At 43.3% G+C, this 14,770-nt stretch overlaps 1 long non-coding RNA gene across 2 annotated transcripts in view; it reads left to right on the forward strand.

Moving 5' to 3' along the window:
* Nucleotides 1–1,935, forward strand: part of LOC148006851 (uncharacterized) — a 22,817-nt gene extending 20,882 nt beyond the window's left edge. The window contains exon 9 of one of the 2 annotated variants that reach the window (XR_015649047.1): nt 590–1,935. This is a non-coding gene — a long non-coding RNA (uncharacterized LOC148006851). The remainder of the gene's footprint in view (nt 1–589) is intronic. The other variant, XR_015649049.1, reaches the window with a different exon arrangement.
* Nucleotides 1,936–14,770: the final 12,835 nt, after the last annotated feature.

Raw genomic sequence — 14,770 nt, forward strand, 5'->3', positions numbered from 1 at the left:
ATCTCCCTGGAATACCAGTTTAAAACATCTGTTTTTTTTTTTTTTTAAATCTGTGATTGCTAAACTTTGGAAAACTTAAGAGGAAAGTAGACCATCTAAAATGACACGGATGGTCTACCTGTTAGAAATGCTTGCTGTGCAAGCCTGATGACTGGAGTTCCATCCCCGGAACCCGTGTTGGAAGGAGAGTTGTCCCCTGGCCTCCACACATGTGCCATCTCACACGTACAGACAAACACACACATACACACAATAGCAATAAACATTACATCAACACTTTTACGAGTTTAATTTTGAAAATTTCCTTTATTGACAACCAAATCGTGTGATAGACTTCCCTACTGATACCTTGTGTACATGTGTCGTGCATTCCCAGCCTAAGTTCACATCTTGATTCTTCGTTTGCTCTGTTATAACCAAATGGCTTATTATTACAGATACTCATCTCTCTATCTAGAGTCTAGATTCTAGACAACACAGTTTTCTAACTGAATTCTGTTGCATGACATGACGATATGCATATATATGACATACATACATAATACATAATACATACATACATGAATAATAGGATCTTGCTGTTTTCCAGGCTGGAGTGAGTCTGGCAATTTCTTGCCTCAGCTTCATGAATGTTGAGATTACACGTATGAATGAATGCAGGAGGAGATCTATGGAATTCATTTCAACATCATTTCCTTTAAAGTTTTAATCTTCAATAAAGTTTATAACTCAGAAAACCGAGGCCAAAGTTCTCATCTTTATATGCAGCCTTGAACTGGTAACAATGAACTTAGAGCTATTCCACGATGCAGCTCAAGTTTCTGCAGATCTGTTTGTCATTGTATGCTGTGTCACTGCGCGCTTTCCCGGATCAGCCACTATGGCGATGAGATCTGTCTACCCAGTTCAATGCTGCCCTCCACTTTTCCAACATCAGGAGGTTCCAGGGTCCACAGTCCAGGATCTACAGTATGAAAAAATCCCTAACTCTGTCACTCTTTCTGTTGTCGGTGTCAAATCTGTGGCAAGCAGAAAAACCAGCAGCCGTGTGGACTGTGATTATGATCGCTGGTCTGTCTCTCTCTTTCTACTCTGTTGTGTACAAGCCCTACTTGATCAGGATTTCGTTTTCCCCCAGCCAGCCCATTTGTACTTATCTTTCCACCATGGTAAAGAGGCCATCTCTCTCCAAATCAGAAAAACCGAGCTGCGTTTGCGATTTCCTACCCTGACTTCTGAACTTGGACTGCTCATGCTCCCTAACTACAATCTTATCAAAGGGAGGGAGAAAGGGCCTCTATCTTGTTATAGTAGTTAGTATCTGGCTGACACCCCTCCCTTGTACCTCAAAGATGAACACTTGAAATACACTTTAAGATTCTTGCCAACTGTCTCCTGGGAGACTTCCTCTAGCAGCAAATGGAAGCAGATGCAGAGGCCAGCAGCCAGACATCAGGCAGGGCTTGATCATCAGGAGTCTTGTGGAAAAGGATTGATGGAGCTGGAGGAGTCAAGGACACTACAAGAAGTCCCACAGAGCCAACTAACCTGGGTCCACAGGTGTTGTGGTTTGCCCTGGAGTTATCTGTATTTTGATGCTAATTCCACTGCCCCAAGGTCAGCTGCCTAGTCATGTACTCAGGAATCAGGTGACTTCACCAGAACCTTGCCATTGAATTTGTAAAGTACAGGTGAGGGGCAGGTACAGGATAGGAGGCCTGTCATTGGAGGAGAAGAAAGAATGGGCGGGAGAGAAGTTTGAAGGAAGAGGAGGAGAGGAGAAGAGAGGGGAAGACGGAGAGAGGGGAGGAGCCATGGTAGGTGACGTTAAGATTCTGCTCTGTGTATTTACAGGTTGTTATCAATGTTCCTAAGGGATGGATGGTACTGGGCTTTGTATGTTTAAGTGGGCAATTATATCTTACCAATTGGGTCAAAGATTACTGTGTTGTGTGTTCTTTTATGTGAGGGTTTGAGTGTAGGAAAGTGTGCAGCTGGGATGTGTTTCCGCCAAGATATCTAGCAGATATCCTGGGACACCGCGGTATGGACCTAGCGGGATAAAAGACAACCACACATTTTTATTTTTATATTTTTACAACAACACATAGGGGCTCTCAGAGACCAAACCACCATCCAAAGATCACACAGGGATTGGACCTACATCTCCTACACATTTGGAGCAGATGTGCAGCTTGGTCCAAATGTGGGTCCTGTAACAATTGGAGCTGGACCTGTCCCTGCCTCTGTTGCCTGCCATTGGATCCCCTTCTCCTAGATGTACTGCCTGGTGGCCCCACTGGGAGAGGATATACTTAGTCCTGCTGGGACTAGATGTACCAGGGCAGAGTAGTACCCAAGAGAGGCTTCCCCTTCTCTAAGGAGAAGGTAGAAGGGTAATGGGGGAAGGGATTTGTAAGGGTGGAACTGGGAGGAGAGGAGGAAGGTAGCTGGAATTAGGATGTAAAGTGAATTAATAAATTAATTAATGAGAAAATACCTTGTCAAGTCATTTTGTTGTTTTTTTTTTTAATTCAAGAAATTTATTAGAAAACCAGTACCTTTCTAGTTCAATTGCTCTATTATTATGTAACTTCAGTAGTGTACTAACTGGGCTATTATAACAATATTAATAATTTTAATTTGATAAGAAAGTATATTTCTGTCTTCTAATAGTCAAAAATTAAGAGTTATTAGGTATGCAATGATACCCATTAATGTTTCAACTTTCTTATATGCACGCATTTGTCTTTATGGCCTGAGGGTGGATGAGACTGTAGAAAACAAAGGTTTTAAATATGTAACGTGATAAAAAATATACCCCTTAATGTTATTCTATTTACACAGCTAAACATAGCCAGTGTTGTAGCTGTAGCTTGGTGGTACAGTGCTTTTCTGACATATGTTTGGCCCTGGATTTGATTGAAGCAACATACACACATGTGCACGTGCGCACACACACACACACACACACACACACACTCTCTCTCTCTTACACACACACACACACACGCACACACACACACACTCTCTCTCTCACACACACACATACACACACTCTCTCTCTCACATACACTCTCTCTCTCTCTCACACACACACATACACACACACTCTCTCTCTCACACACACACACACTCTCTCACACACACACATACACACACTCTCTCTCTCACATACACTCTCTCTCTCTCTCTCTCTCACACACACACACACACACACACGTCCTTCTCTCCACAGACAACTCTTTTCTATAGTCATCATGTACTTCTCAACATTCGTATAGAATCTTTAAATATAAGTATGTCATGTTTTAGCACGTATATTATTCCATTTAACTGTGATTTACTTCGAGGTAAGCATTTAGGCTTTGATTTTTTTTTTATACGTCCATGTGTGCTGGTTCAACAACAGCACAGTGGTACAGACAAAACATTCATCTTGTTATGGAAGGAGTGCAAATAAGCAAATGTGTAAATTTCTTCATCTAGTAAGAAAGTAGTAACCTGGACTAGTTAATTTACACACTCAGCCCTTTAGTTAGGATCTTGAATGTTTCCCCACAAGACCCAGTGTTAACTGCTTAGTCTCTGAGTGCCACCATTGATCACTGAATCTCTGTGATGTGAGGCCTCATAGGAGGCCATAAGATCATCGAGGATACGGCCCTTAAAGGGGACTGTGGGATCCTACACTGTGCTCTTCTTCCTGTTTTTCCTTTCTGGATGGTGAGGCAAATGGTCTTGCTTTGTGGTACACTCCAGCCACCGCTTGATGCGTCCACAGTCCCAAAGCAATAGTGAGAACTATGGTGGACAAAACCACCAAAGCTGTGTGCCAAGACAATGTTGTTCTTTGTGATCTAATTGCCTCAGAGGTGTCACGAGAGTGACAGCTGACTAATGCAGCCAGCACACAGGAATGTCACCCACAGTCCCTGAGAGCCTCCAAGTGGGAAACAGCTTCCTTCAAGGCAGGCATATGCAGATCCTATCTGAGTCCGACGGACTGTGAACTTGGGATGCTTGGCTTTATTCCCTTGGGCATAGTCTCTGACTCCAGGCATATTCAGTGCCTCAACATTTTGATTGTTTTTCTTTTTTACATTTTCCTGATAAAATCACCTTTTCTTTCTTTTTTTCTTTTCTTTTTTTTTTTTAATTAACGTGAGTATTTCTTATTTACATTTCGAATGTTATTCCCTTTCCCAGTTTCCGGGCCAACATCCCCCTAACCCCTCCCCCTCCCCTTCTTTATGGGTGTTCCCCTCCCCATCCTCCCCCCATTGCCGCCCTCCCCCCAACAATCACGTTCACTGGGGGTTCAGTCTTAGCAGGACTAAGGGCTTCCCCTTCCACTGGTGCTCTTACTAGGCTATTCATTGCTACCTATGAGGGCAGAGTCCAGGGTCAGTCCATGTATAGTCTTTAGGTAGTGGCTTAGTCCCTGGAAGCTCTGGTTGCTTGGCATTGTTGTACATATGGGGTCTCGAGCCCCTTCAAGCTCTTCCAGTTCTTTCTCTGATTCCTTCAACGGGGGTCCTATTCTCAGTTCAGTGGTTTGCTGCTGGCATTCGCCTCTGTATTTGCTATATTCTGGCTGTGTCTCTCAGGAGCGATCTACATCCGGCTCCTGTCGGCCTGCACTTCTTTGCTTCATCTTGTCTATATGGGTGGCTGTATATGTATGGGCCACATGTGGGGCAGGCTCTGAATGGGTGTTCCTTCTGTCTCTGTTTTAATCTTTGCCTCTCTATTCCCTGCCAAGGGTATTCTTGTTCTCCTTTTAAAGAAGGAGTGAAGCATTCACATTTTGATCATCCGTCTTGAGGTTCCTATGTTGTATGCATCTAGGGTAATTCAAGCATTTGGGCTTAGCTACTTAGCAATGAGTGCATACCATGTGTGTTTTTCTGTGATTGGAGTACCTCACTCAGGATGATATTTTCCAGTTCTAACCATTTGCCTATGAATTTCATAAAGTCATTGTTTTTGATAGCTGAGTAATATTCCATTGTGTAGATGTACCACATTTTCTGTATCCATTCCTCTATTGAAGAGCATCTGGGTTCTTTCCAGCTTCTGGCTATTATAAATAAGGCTGCTATGAACATAGTGGAGCACGAAAATCACCTTTTCTTTCCAAATTTCTAACAGTTCTTACAATGAACATAGCTTCTAACCGAAGCTTAAGGACTCTGACTACCTGGCACGGCATAGACTTGAGTTCTGTTAGGTTGTACAGACTAGGATACAGTGTCTTCACCATCATATATGTGTGATGATGTGTAGATGAGACTCCCAAGAGGGAAAATGTAGAAAGTGCTGTGCAGGCTTTGTAGCATGTAGTTTTTGCTACCTTACTTTAAGCTGTGGGTGGACCATGTTACCAGCCTTCCCCAGGTTCCCTCGGATCAGCGGATGAAACACACACACACCACCCCCCCCCCCACACCAGCTTATTATTCAACCTGCCTTATTGGCTCAATAGATGGGTGCCCTTCCCAATATTCTTAGCGCAGCACCCTAAATCTGTCCTCAACTTTAGTTGCTCCGTTACATTTCGTCCCAGCTTAACACCCTAATATTTGCTCTCAGCTTTAGTTGCTACCCTAGGCCCAGTCGGGGAAGTGGCCAATGGCCCCTCCACCCTAGATCTCACATGGCTGGTGGCCTTTTCTCCCTCCAAAGAATGGTGAAATCTCCCCTCCTCTCCCTAAGTCTCTTCGCCACCTACTGTAGGGACCCGGAAGTCCCGCCTCTTTCCTTCTGCCCAGCAACTGGCCCCTGATGTCTTTGTTGATGGATCAAGAACTAATTAGGAAACAGGACCTCAGAACCACCCCCTACAAGGCTTAAGAGAGGAAATCACTGTGGGAGAAAAGACATCAATCAGACTAGCAGAGTATTATGCACAGAACATGGTGAATCCATTAGGCAGCCTCCTTGATGATACAAATTAACAAGGCCTGTTTGTTAACAGTAGAGATTGTTAGGATTCTTTCAAATTAGAGTGTCAAACTGACCCCTATAATGCGCGCCCTCTTTGCCTGCCTGTGTACATGCATTTGGAAGTCAGGGGTCAGAGTTTATCTTTCACTCTCGCTCTTCACCTTAGTTTTCTGTTTGTTTGTTTTGTTTTGAGACAGTGTCTTTTACTGGACTCAGAGCTTACCAACTGGATAGACAGGCTAGCCAGCCAAGGGCCTCCTGTCTCTGCCAACCAGTTCTCAGATCACAACTGAGGTCCTCATGCTTGTGTCACAAACACTTAACACAGCAAACCATCTCACAGATTGAATGGGTCCATTTTATCTCCTGATATCCAATTGAGTCCTAAAAGGGCCACAGATTTCTCTACTTCCAATCCCTGCTTCCCCCTACTGATGCCCACAGAAGTTTCTTCCTCTCTCTCTTTCTTTTTTTCTCCAGTCTCTCTCTCTCTCTCAGGATCCCTCCTTTCCTCTGCTTCCTTTCCCTTCCTCCCTCCTTTCTTTCCTCCCTTCCAATCTTACTCCCCCCCCCCCCCCCCCGCTTTGTTCAGCATATTACCTAAATTTGGTGTTTCTCGATGGGACCCAGGGAGTTCTTCACTGCAAGTGGAGTTAGAGGAAGAAGAAGCCACAGATGGTGCATGTCACTACTTGATGACAGTCATGAATTTACGGATTTACAGAGGGTGATTTCAGTATATTACCTAACTACATCACCAGGCAGGTTCTGTCTGTGTGAGAGTTTGTTTGCTTTTTACATACTGATCAAATAAAGTTGGATAATAAAGCCGAGTCATTCAATCCCTTCAGAAAGTCCCCAGTCCTTCCACTTGGGAATTTTGAATCAGAAAAGTTCCAGCGTTTTCTATGTGATGTGCTCTCTCTAAAAACATGACTTGCATGACTCCTGGTACTATTTTCACTTTGTGTATTCAGTGTGATAAGCGGCACCTGGGGAAGCTTTGCTCGAATGAACTCTAACCTTAACCTTCTGTTGCTCTGAGCGGTGCTCTTGCTCTTTTCAGAGAGACTCCTTCCCAGTCCTGACTGTTCTGTTGCCTCTTAAGGTTTAAACGCCTGGGCTGAAGGTGAGTGTATTGTATTATCCAGGTGGCAGGCCCTCTTGTTGTAGCATTATTAGCATGTGCATATGTGCCTCTACCTGGAAAAGGTTGTTAAAAAAAGAAATATGCAAACACACCTAAAGGTTGATACTGAAGAAATATTTAGAAGTTGGAGCGAATGAAGACTTCACAAATCCTTGATCATCTCAAGCATCCATGCTGAAGACAGAACAGAGTGCTAAAAGAGGCATGATACCTCAGGCAGCATTTAAAATTCTTGTGACTATAGTATGGATTGCTCTACTGAATAGAAGGGAAAGGTGGCCTTGCTTTACCAGCTCACCAATACTTCTTAGCACAAAGTGGTACATACTAGCTGTGTGCGTAAACATTTATGAAACTTGACTTTAATTAAGACATGGCTAGGGTTACTTGTTTTGAACCCCCAAACTAGAATAATCTATTCTTATGTAGCTGAAAAAAAATGTATTCTCTTCCAACATATCCTACTAGGAAAAAGTACTAACAAACATTTTTGTTAAGTAAGTTTTCCATAAAACATTATGCCATTTGCTTCTCCTGAAGCTTTTTGTCTGTCACCTGTGGGCCTTTTCCTAATATGGTCAGTAATGAATTGATTTGGTTTTACTGCTTGTTAATTCTTTTAGAATGTCCCATTTTCACTATCACAAGTTGCTCATTTCTTATTGTGAGCTGTGGTTCATTGAGAAGGGGAGTTCCTTTATGGCTAGTAATACTTTGGAATCCCCAGGGATGGTCCATGACAAAAGAGATTAGAATTCTGAAGTGACACCCTTCAAACCACAACTAGTCAGTCTGTGGTCTGAGTCATACACATTCCTTGTCAGATCAGGTCAGCCTGTGCTAAAAGGGGGGAAAGAGGAGGAAGAAATCCTTGTAAAAGTACAGTGTGCCAACAGAAAATTCTCCAGTCATGCTTTAGAATTTTGAGCTCTAACCCACTGAAACTTTCTAATATTAAAATTTACACATAGACCATGAACTTCCCCTTCACTATGGTGAGTACTTTATTTGTGGTGCACTTTATTTATGCACCCATTGTTCAAGTTGGTTCTGAATATCTTTCTTGGAGTTTTCTCTTTTTTTTCTATTTCATTTTTGATTCCAAAGAGAATTTTTCCAACATGTTTCCAAGGTGATTTTTAAAGAGGCTTACATGTCCAGTGTAACATTAAGAACTGAACCCATTAACAAAAGCGTAAGCCATCGAATTCATCGGTAGGGAGTGTCTGTGAGTGATAGGTCTGAATGGAACAGGCTTCCAGAGCCAGGTATAAGTTCTGAAGAATCCATGAGTCTCAGGTCTCAGAGATCAGCAAAAAGGAAGGGATTATCAGATTAAGTTATTGTCTTTTCCTAAGTCATTTCCTAGTTGATATTCATGAGGACAGCTGAGTAATGCCAGGTCTTAGCTGAGGAAAGCCTTACCACACCTATGTCTCAGTCCTGGCTGGAGGTCAAGGTGGCTAAGCCTGCTTGTTATGCCCATTTTAGCTCTTGCCACTGTTATAAACTTTGCTTTCATTTCATAAGACAGAGTCCTCGGTGCATAAACAATACGATGCTATAGTGGAACTCAGGTTTCCTGAGGGTTGACATGCCAACTCTGTAGCTTTTTAGGACCTGGATACCCAACCACATCCCCCGGCCCCCAAAGCCATTCTCAGTCTGGAAAGTGGGTAAAGTGATATGACCAGAGTTCTAGACCAAAGCAGGAGGAAACATGAGATTTTGGGTCCCCCACCCACCCACCCAAACTAATAAACAAATACATAGAAGTCTGGGGCTTGAGGGGCTGTGCCTATAGGAGACTAGATCAAGGAGATTGAAGGTTTGAGGCCAACCTAAACTACACAGGGAGAGGCTGTCTCAAAAATCCCAACAGTTTCCAAAGGCAGATGAGAAAACATCGATGCTATGTTCTCAGTTTAATGCCGGCATATGCAACTTGTGGTGTCTGAGGAAAGGGGGACAAGAGGGCTCCCAAGACTCACACTGAAGACCCGCCATGCACTAGCTGCCACCCTGGGAGTTTTCTCTCGAAGCCCCAGCTTCCTCATTTGCAAAATGGGCAGAATCTTCCAAAACCTGTCTAAGCAACATAGAGAATGTGTGTGTGTGTGTGTGTGTGTGTGTGTGTGTGTGTGTGTGTGTGTGAAAGAGAGAGAGAGAGAGAGAGAGAGAGGGAGAGAGAGAGGGGGAGAGGGAGAGGGAGGGAGGGAGAGAGAGAGAGAGAGAGAGAATGCATTTAAAAGAATGAGATAGGGGTTGGGGATTTAGGTCAGAGGTAGAGCACTTGCCTAGCAAGTGCAAGGCCCTGGGTTCAGTCCTCAGCTCCGGAAAAAAAAAAAAAAGAAAAAAAGAAAAAAAAAAGAATGAGATATTAAAATGTGACTCATCTAACTGCAAAGTTCTTGAGAGCTAACTCTTTCCTTTCAGGAAGAAAGAAAAAAAAATTTTTTTTTTTTTGGAACCAGAGCTTCATAATTTCCTTCTGTCAAGGGTAGTGACCCTTTTCTCACTTTCCCTAAATGACTCATATGGACCTTGTCACAGACTATCTGGCAGTTTATTTTCCCTTTACTTCAGTTTAGTCCTGATTTCTGGTAGACGCAATTTTAAGTCTATTCGTTTGTGCTCATAGCTCACCGGACAGTCTATTAGGAAGCCATCTGGGGGCACCAGACCACACAGACACCATGCTGGTAGGAAGATCCAGAGCCAAATGACACAGTGACTGCCTTCTCAGAAAGGAGGAAAGAAGAATGAGAATCTGGAGGAAAGGAGGAATTCTGCCATCAAGAGGGGTGCTCAGGGGGCTATAGAGATGAGGGAAAGCAGAGAGATGGAGTCTTGAGGACACATATATCAATGTACCACACGCCTCTTTATTTCTGTGTGAGAGACAAACCCAAATGTTTCCTTTTTGAAAAGTGTCAGTGCTAATGACAACTGACAAATAGTTGACACTAAAACAATTATTTCTTGACTAAAATTTCTAGAAATCATTCGTTATTTACATTATATAATAATAAGGAACATAATAGCATTTGTTAACAAATAAATCAATATCATGGCACCAACATGTATAAATGCCATGCTTTTGCAACTACTACTTGTAATACTGAGAACATTGGCTAGTCGATGCCCTCATTATACCCAATCTAGAAATGAAAATACCAGGACCTTAAACCATGCTTACAGGATGGGCGGTATTTTTTTTTTCCGGAGCTGGGGACCGAACCCAGGGCCTTGCGCTTCCTAGGCAAGCGCTCTTAACCACTGAGCTAAATCCCCAACCCCCGGATGGGCGGTATTAAGGAAGGATTAAAAAAAAATCAAATAATCATCAGGGAAATGCAAATCAAAATGACTCTGAAATTCCTTCTTACATCTATCAGAATGGCCAAGATCAAAAACTCAAGTGTCAGCACAGGCTGGCAAGGATTAGAGCAAGGGGAACACTCCTCCATCGCTGGTGGCAGTGAAAACTTGTACAATTATTTTGGAAATCAATCTGGTGGTTTCTTAGACATTTGGGAATAGTTCTCAAGACCCAGCTATTCCACTCCTGGACATATACCCAAAAGATGCTCAACCATACTACAAAGACACTTGTTCATATGTGCATAGAAGCTTTCTTCATAATATCCAGAAACTGCAAACAACCTAGATGTCCTTCAACTAAAGAACAGGGAAAGGAAACGTGGTACATTTACACAATGGAATATTACTCAGCTATTAAAAATAATAACATCATGAAATTTGCAGTCAAATGGGTGGAATCTGAAAAGATCATCTTGGGTGAGGTAACCCATACTCAGAAAGACACACATGGTATAAACTCACTTATAATTGGATATTAGCCACAAAGTGTAGGATAACTATGCTACAATACACAAACCCAAAGAAGCTGGGTAATAAGGAGGGCCCAATGGAATCTCCCTGAGAAGGAGAAATAGAGTAGACATGGATGGAAGGCAAAGAAAGGGAGGGATCTGTGGTGGGGAGGGAAGCAGGAGGGATCAAGTGGAGGGAGGTCAGAGGGATAGAGTAGGAGGGAGAGAGCATAGAAAAAGACAACTGGGATTAGTGTGTGAGGGCCATCTCTGGGATAAGCTGGAAACCTAGGACAATGGAAGCTCCCAGGAATCTATGAGGATGACCTACCCAGTAATGGGGGTTATGGAATCTGAAATGGCCATCTCCTGTAACCAACCAGGCCACAAAACCTTAGATCTGCAACTTGTCCTGCCTACAAGATAGGCAGGCAATAATTGTCGTCTGAGAGGCTTCACCAGCAACCGATGGAAACAGATGCAGAGACTTGCAGCAAAATTTTAGGAGGAGCTTGGAGAATCTTATTGAAGAGGGGGGAGGAAGGATTGAAGAAGCCAGAAGTGTCAGGGACACCACAAGAAAACATACAGAGTCAGCTAACCTGGGCCCATAGGGGTTCACAGAGACTGACTCTCCAAATAGGAAGCATACAAGGGATGGACCTAGGCCCCGGCACATACGGAAGAGTGGTGCAGCTCAGGCTTCAAAGCAGGAGCAGGAGTTGTTTCTGACATTGTTGCCTGCCTTTGGATCCCTTACCCCTCACTAGGCCACCTTGTCTGGCCACAATAGGAGAAGGTGCCCCTAGTCCTACTGCAGCAACTTGATCTAGCTAGATGGGTTGATATCCATGGGAGACCTCCCCTTTTCTAAGGAGAAAAGGAGAGCCAAAGGATGGGGAGAGGGGAGATGAGATGGGGGGACTGGGAGAAGAGGAGAGAGAGGAAGATGCAATCAGGATATAAAGTAAATAAAAATATAATAAAAATTGAATAATCATAAGATATTATCGATATTCAGTTAAAGTTAGAGCTTGTGAATGTAAGATGGCCTCAGGACAGCTACCTAAGTAGTTGGCTGAATTTATCTGGACTTAAACCTCAGTAGTCGTGGGAAGGTCATTCCCTTTGTGTTCGTTCCACCAATGAATCAGGCAACAAAGAGATGACGACGTCTGGAATGGAGATAGGAAACATTCTATTAGAGAGGAATGATTGCCAATGACCTTGGAGAGCTTGAAACACTTCACACCATTGGTTGTACTCTGTCCCACTATCTCTGGCTAAGTGTCTGAATCCTGGCCCATGTGATCTTAACTTCATTCAAGTCCTGGCCCATGTGATCTTAACTTCATTCAAGAAATGCTGGTTAGGACTAAGAACTCATTCCAAATGAATTTGCAAATCGCTCTTTCTAACTCTATGAAGAATTGATTTGGAATTTTGATGGGGATTGCATTAAATCTGTAGATTGCTTTTGGCAAAATGGCCATTTTTACTATATTAATCCTGCCAATCCATGAGCATGGGGGATCTTTCCATCTTCTGAGATCTTATTCAATTTCTTTCTTCAGAGACTTGGAGTTCTTGTCCTACAGATCTTTCACTTGCTGGATTAAAGTCACAGAGAAGTATTTTATATTATTTGGGACTATTATGAAGGGTGTCACTTCTCTAATTTCTTTCTCAGCCTGTTTATACTTTGAGTAGAGGAAGGCTACTTATTTGTTTGAGTTAATTTTATACCCAGCCACTTTGCTAAAGTTGTTTATCAGGCTTAGTAGTTCTCTGGTGGAACTTTTGGGGTCGCTTAAGTACACTATCACATCATCTGCAAATAGTGATATTTTGACATCTTCCTTTCCAATTTGTATCCTTTTGACCTCCTTTCATTTTCTGATTGCTCTGGCTAGGATTTTGAGTACAATATTGAATAAGTAGGGAGAGAATGGGCAGCCTTGTCTAGTCCCTGATTTTAGTGGGATTGCTTCAAGTTTCTCTCTATTTAGTTTAATGTTAGCGACTGGTTTGTTGTTATGGCTTTTACTATGTTTAGGTATGGGCCTTGAATTCCTCATCTTTCCGGGACTAAGAACTTATGAGGAGTCTACTGTTAATACATGAACCTGCATTTGTATAGCTCTGTTGGGTATTAGGACTAAAGTGGAGAGAACATTCCTACCAAAAAGCTAGGATGTGGGGTGTAAAGTTGGGGACAGGATGGGAGGCACAGTTCACTGTAGCCTTTGTCATTCATCTGGAGATAGGGGCAATGTGTTGGCCCTAAAAACAAAGTCATTCCCCTTTCCAGAGCCAAGATGGTTGGGAAAGGTGAGAGAGTTTGTATGTTTCTAGTACAGGGCAAAAGAGACACACAGTCAGAGTGATGACAATTAACTTGGGAAAAGAAGTATTTGATATCATCAATCACTTCAAGGTTTGCTTTCCATCCGCCAAAGCAGTTTATGAAAATTGTAAACGAACACGGACCATGGAACTTGGAAGAGCGAGATGAGGCGGGGAGAAAATTGAGAGCAATGTCACGGCAGGCATAAGTAAAGGGGTGGCCAGACGTGCCCCAGGGTAAGGCAGATATTTAACAGGGCCCCCCGTACTGGTGCTTTTCTGCTGTGGTAATCACAACACGTGACAGAACGTAAGGGGCGTTTGTTTGGATCCCGGTTTCAGAGAAATTTCACTTTGTCATGGCGGCTGTGGCGTTTGGATGAGAATGTTTCCTAGCAGGCTCCCAAGTCCCCAGTTGGTGGTGGTGTTTGCTGGAGGTCTAGGAGGAAGCCCATCACTTAGGGTGGGCCTCGAGGTTTCGAAGCTTTGCACCATTCCCAGTACACTTAATCTCGGCCTCCTGCTTGTGTTTTATATGTAGCACTCAGCTTGCCGCTTTGGTCACTATGTCTGCTGCCCGCTTATGGTACTTCCCTGTGATCACGTGGTAGAGCCTCTGGGACTGTCACTCAAAATAACTTTCTTCCACAAGCTGTCTGGCCATTGTATTTTATCGCAGCATCAGAAAAGCAAAGAAATACAAGAAAGACATGGGGGCAAAGTGGCCCCATCTATGATGGCCTCTCACCAAATAGATCGGGATGCAGAGAACAGAGCCGTCAGGATATTCTTCAAAGTCCCACTCCTATTGACCACCTTCTGTCAACTAGAACCCACCCCCTAAAGCGCCACAGCCTATAGAATAATGCCACAAGCTGGGGACCATTCAAACCATGCCCCTGTTGGGGGCCACTTCAGGTAGAGAGACTCTTAAATTGCCTGGGGGTGTAGTTTGGATAGTTTCATGGAAGATTCTAATTCAAAACTGAGTTGAGAATACTGTTTAGAGAGTGGGGTTCTTGCAATGCAAAAATAAGATGCTTCTTGTTGAAAGGGTCTTGATCTTCAAGAGATAGTACTCGTACGGAGTGTTAGGGAGGCAAAGTGAGGACTAAGGGAATAAAAGGTTAAAGGTCTGAGTGGCAGGTGGAAGTGGGTCAGGAGGCAGAGCAGCCTCCGCGGGACAGAATCACAGCACTGGACTGTGGAGCTTGAACTGTACTGCAGTATCCAGGCAGGCCAGAAAAGCCGGTACACTTCTAACCCCACGTCTTTCCCAGAGTGCCTCTGCTTTCTCTTGTTTCTACATTGGATCTCCACCATAATAAATCCTTTGACAAAAGCGACCAGTTCAAAACATGGTTCAAAACCAGTTGTCCTTGTATGTATTACTCACTCCGAGATTCTGTAGTAGTCAGTCTTTTGATCGTGCTCTAGATTGATTCATTTTTCCAAAATCTGAATGCGTGTGTGTGTGTGTGTGTGTGTG

Source organism: Rattus norvegicus, chromosome 1 (genome assembly GCF_021556685.1).
Source record: "Rattus norvegicus strain SHRSP/BbbUtx chromosome 1, alternate assembly SHRSP_T2T, whole genome shotgun sequence".
NCBI classification, from domain to species: Eukaryota; Metazoa; Chordata; class Mammalia; order Rodentia; family Muridae; genus Rattus; species Rattus norvegicus.